Source organism: Toxorhynchites rutilus, chromosome 3 (assembly GCF_029784135.1).
Source record: "Toxorhynchites rutilus septentrionalis strain SRP chromosome 3, ASM2978413v1, whole genome shotgun sequence".
Lineage (NCBI taxonomy): Eukaryota > Metazoa > Arthropoda > Insecta > Diptera > Culicidae > Toxorhynchites > Toxorhynchites rutilus.
In genome coordinates, this window is record NC_073746.1 from 219,734,046 (window position 1) to 219,740,001 (window position 5,956).

Here is a 5,956-nt window from a genome sequence, read left to right on the forward strand (position 1 = left end):
GACGCACGTTTCTCACAACAACCATAAGCCAAAATTGGGTTTTTGGTGCATAACCTCATGGAATCGATCATTTGGGGAAGTGAGGAGAAAGTGGTCATCCTAAGGAACATGTCTATTTCCTGTGTCCACATACCACTATAATTTCCGTTTTTTGAGGAATATTGTAACTCAACTTATTGTTGTTCAAGACAAGCGGTTTTTTATTATGAAAATTGGAAATATTACATTTTTCATCATTAAAAAAAAGTTGATAAATCGAACAGTTTTTTTAGTGAGGAGGTAAAGTGGTCACTCGCACATTTTCTTGTCCAAATTGGTTTAGATCACCATTAAAATAGTAAATACGTGTATGAAATGACCTAGACCTATTCACCTAGAGTCGTAAATGAAATTTTCTCATACGAACAAAAACGTAGTAAGAAACACATATCGTTTTTCATAATAAGGCTTGGTTTTGGTTGGTGGGGCATATTTTTGCTGTGTCAAACCCGCAAAAGAGCAGAGAGTAGAGCTTTAAGAGCAGAATATGATAAGGTAAAACAGCTGTTGAAAACAGAAAATTGTCAGTAGTTACAATCCACAATCAACAATCATCAAAGTAATTTCTATGAGAAATAATCGCTGAAATTGAAATTGTTCACCTCTCCTATAATATGTGAACAGTCGTCCAAACTGTTAATTTGTCGAAAATATTAGGTCAAACAAACTAAATTTCACTACAAATTTCTTAAATTCGAAACACACAAAACTACGGCCGAATTGCTACCGAGAGATCGATGTTTGTTTTTATTTATGTTTTGACATGCGACAGCTCCACTGAAGTACAGAGAGGCTCAAAAGTCATGAAATTCCTCAAACATACTACCAAACAAGCAGGTGATCACTTTACCCCACGTGACCACTTTGGCCCCACTACCCCTACCATTTTCGCTTCACAATGTAGCACGAAGCTCAATATCGTCAATGTCAAATTGTGTGACAAATGTGCCACATTCGGACAACCCAATTGGATTTTACTCGATTAGATCACAGAATGTAACATTGGGCCAATTCAAAATCCAATCGGGTTCCGTAACGTGCGTGAATAACAGTTCAGCTGAAAAGTTCATAAGGTTGACGTCTTGATGGCGCCTCTTGCAAAAATCTACTTGACTATCACAAAGCGCCATCTTTCAATTGACGAATTTACGCAAAGCTGAATCAGCTCATGCGACATCTACATTAGAGCACAGAACCACAAAAGTGAGGGTGTCTGTTTATTTTACCCACTAAAAAGCAAGATTCGGTGGTGATTATTCATTTTATTGAATTTGAATTGAATTTCGTCAGTATATGGTAAGAAAGATGGAGTTTTGTATATTTACGATGGTTTCAACACGCGATTTGACCAAAGTCATAGATAATCTTCGAAAATTCTAAGTTTGATAACGCATACCGGTTATTGGTACTATGGATAATTGCGATGAAATCGATATTATATCAAATTGGCTGATATCATTGATTATGTAGGGGCCAATACGAGAAGTATTTGCAGTATTTTTAGCGCAAAACACCCTATTCATCGTTTACTTAGTTGAAAAAAATTAAAGTTACAATACTTATAACAAGCCATTCCTCGTAATATACATAGCACATTGTAAAATTATGATTTTCTAACCTTTTTAGCGTGGAAAGAATACACGAGACTGGGAAATTTGAAGATAAATTCTGATTTTTCTGTAAAATTTGAACGAATTTCATACCAAAAAAACAAAACATCCTCATTTTACTCGCTGCGCCATCTGGTTGTAAATCCAACGTAAATTCATCAATGGATACATGTAAAAATTTGACAGCAATCGGTCGATTGGTTCATGAGTTACAGAATTTAGAGTGAGGCAACTTTTGTTATCGTGAAAAAAATGGATCCGTGTATAGATGGCAAAATTGCATGAATTGGGCTTCGAATTGCTCCGCAATCACCGTATTCTCCAGATCTGGCCCCCAACGACTATTTTCTGTTCGCAGACCTGAAGAGAATGCTCGCTGGCATGAAATTTAAGACCGATGATGAAGTCGTTACCGAAACTGAGGCCTATTTTGAGGAAAAACCTAAAAAGGGAGAGATATGCCTAAGATATCAACATGCGACAATTGAACTTGATGTTGTTTGAAATACTGAGTGTTTATTCCCAAATATTTTTGTGTTTCTCCGAAAGATTAGGCCTAAAACATCGTTTTATGAAGAAAAGCGAAAATTGTCGAAAAGTAACATAGGACAACTATGCGTAGAACGGCAGTATACTACCTGAGAGATCCAAACTAACCATATTGTATTGTTTGCAGTATTATGCATAAAATACAAAGGTCTACCGCAAACACATAATGTCATCAAAACAACCAGGAGTCAAGTTTTTTGAAACCATACGCTGCATTTTACGTATGGAAATAAAATAGTTATTCAACTGGATTCTAGTCCGAGTAAATGCGAAAGAGAAGCGGCTTGCTGTTGGAGTATGGCTGTATTGGGATATTGAGTTTTTATTTTTCCGATAGTTTGATGCTGAATGTAAACTTTATGATGAATGGTAATGATGTCCACCGCTCTGCGCTCATGCGCTCAACGTTTCTCGTAGAAATATTTGAATCAGAAGTAACTGTCTATTCTAGTTGAAAGATTGGGCAATAACCTAAGGGGAGACGAGATTAAATAGTGTCGATGTCCTCACGAAAAATGAATGTGTCTCACCACCAGAATCGCTTAAGTATGCTTTTTGTGTGTGATTGAATCGAGAGAAGGTGTGGTTTACGATGGCAATTTGGAAGGCAAACTAGAGGGGAATGAACTCTCTGAGCTCGGAACTTTCGGCGACTGAGCAATAATCGATTGCGGGCGCATACAATATTGGATACGGAAATATCCTACTGATGGGGAAGAATAATCTTCAGAAGCTATCCTGTTATTTGCGATTGATTGAAAAATCACAAAACCAAATGTATTTGGTCACAGTGTTACATGGATAGAAAACATTAAAATAAACTCTTTCACATGAATGTATTTTTAAATTCCCAGAGGAACTGGCAGATTATTTTCAGTAACGATCAGATATTTCCACATTTTCCTCGATACTGGAAGCCCACCAGTGGATAATGCTAATTCAATAACCATCTGTTAATAGCACTTGCTTGAAACATATTTGGTCACAGTGTTACATGGATAGAAAACATTCAAATAAACTCTTTCACATGAATGTATTTTTAAATTCCAAGAAGAACTAGCAGATTATTTTCAGTAACGATTAGATATTTCCACGCGACGCTGTGGCTGAACCACAGTTTCTCGTGCTGGTCATGCCAGATGTGGTAGTTGTGTTGGTGAACAATCATATAGCGCCGTGGGTTTGACACTGTATGGCTGTACTGGTCGGGTGATTGTGTTAGTAAATAAATATATCACGCAACTCTGTGTTAATCAGTCATTGTATGCGAGTGGCATGTTATTTACACCAAACTGCGACTCAATATGCGCTCCACCACGCTACGTTAGTGGCACGTATGAGTCGTGTTGGTAGTCTCGCGTTCGCTTACGAGCGCTATACGCTTCTCAATTTGCGCCTAGCCTCAGCCACAGCGTCGCGCGAGTCGTGTCTCACGAGCGCTCCACCATCTCGCGTCATCTGGCCAATTTGCGCCCTTCTATCTGTTTTTATTAGCCACAAAAACAGGCGCTATATCGCGCCAAGTTACTCGCGCTATATGCATCTCAATTTGCGCCTTGCCTTAATAGCACTTGATTGAAACATATTTGGTCACAGTGTTACATGGATAGAAAACATTCAAATAAACTCTTTCACATGAATGTATTTTTAAATTCCCAGAGGAACTGGCAGATTATTTTCAGTAACGATTAGATATTTCCACATTTTCCTCGATACTGGAAGCCCACCAGTGGTTAATACTAACTCGATAACCACCTGTTAATAGTACTTGATTGAAAAATATTTGGTCACAGTGTTACATGGATAGAAAACATTCAAATAAACTCTTTCACATGAATGTATTTTTAAATTCCCAGAGGAACTGGCAGATCATTTTCCAGCAATGATTAGATCTTTCCGGAACTTTCTCGATGCTGAATGGCATCCAAACGGCAAGAATTCTGCGCGTGTATGTGTCGATCCTTCGCCGTCCACCTCCTCCAGCACGTTAGGCAACGATGTTGTCTTGTCGATGTCCTCACGAAAAATGAATGTGTCTCACCACCAGAATATCGCTTAAGTATGCTTTTTGTGTGTGATTGAATCGAGAGAAGGTGTGGTTTACGATGGCAATTTGGAAGGCAAACTAGAGGGGAATGAACTCTCTGAGCTCGGAACTTTTGGCGACTGAGTAAAGGGTGTGTCACATCAAATTGCATCACGGAAAAAACGCTGTAGAAATTTAATTTTTAGGAATTATATCTTCAGCTTTCGCTTATAATCAGATAAGAGTGTATAGATCACGTTGGCCATGCTTCACTGTACATTTTTCGTAAATTTGGAAAAATGTCGTCGAACGAAAAAGAGCGTCGTGAATTAATCCTGCGCACTCATTTCGAGAATCCGAAGTTGTCACATCGGGACATCGGTAAGATGCTGGGAATCGTCCAATCCACGGTCAGCAGAGTACTAAAACGATACTTCGAGAACCTAACCATCGACCGGAAGGTGAAGAACGGCAAAAATGGATGCTCCGTCAGTGAAAAAGATCACAAGCGCGTAGTTAAGCAGTTTAGACGTGATCCGAGAAGTTCGGTCCGGGATGTCGCCAATAAGCTGAATTTGTCAAGTTCATTCGTCCAGCGGACCAAGCAGCGGGAGGGCTTGCGTACATACAAGGTTCAGAAGGCTCCTAACCGCGACGAAAGGCAAAACATGGTGGGGAAGACGCGAGCCCGGAAGTTGTACACTGAAATGCTGACGAAGCCGCATTGCCTGATAATGGACGACGATACCTACGTCAAAGCGGACTTTCGTCAGCTGCTGGGCCTGTTGTTCTTCTCCGCAGAGGACAAATTCAGCGTTCCGGAGGAGATTCGCAAGCAGAAACTATCCAAGTTTGCCAAAAAGTACATGGTGTGGCAAGCGATCTGCTCTTGCGGAAAGCGGAGCGCCCCCTTCGTGATGACCGGCACGGTAAACGGGCAGGTTTACCTTAATGAGTGCCTACAGAAGCGCTTACTACCACTATTGAAGCAGCACGAGGGCCCGACCATCTTCTGGCCGGATCTCGCTTCGTGCCACTATTCAACGGGACGTGTTGGAGTGGTACGAAGCCAACGGGATCACCTTCGTGCCAAAGGAAATGAACCCGCCCAACGCGCCGGAGCTTCGCCCAATAGAGAAATATTGGGCGATTATGAAGCAGGCCCTCCGGAAGAACCCAAAAGTTGTCAAATCGGAGGCGGACTTCAAGAGAAAATGGATTTCTGTTAAAAAAAAACTACAACCTGACGTTGTACAGAACCTTATGGACGGGGTAAAGAGGAAGGTGCGAGCATACGGGCTTGGGCTCGAAGTATGAATGAAAAGAAAATGCCAAAAGTTGTTTAATAGTTTTTGTTTTACTGTCTAAAATTTTCAAAAGGATCGGTCTACTGGGCGAATTTCTACAGCGTTTTTTCTGTGATGCAATTTGATGTGACACACCCTTTAATAATCGATTGCGGGCGCATACAATATTGGATACGGAAATATCCTACTGATGGGGAAGAATAATCTTCAGAAGCTATCCTGTTAATTGCGATTGATTGAAAAATCACAAAACCAAATGTATTTGGCTACAGTGTTACATGGATAGAAAACATTCAAATAAACTCTTTCACATGAATGTAATTTTAAATTCCCAGAGGAACTGGCAGATTATTTTCAGTAACGATTAGATATTTCCACATTTTCCTCGCTACTGAAAGCCCACCAGTGGTTAATACTAATTTGAT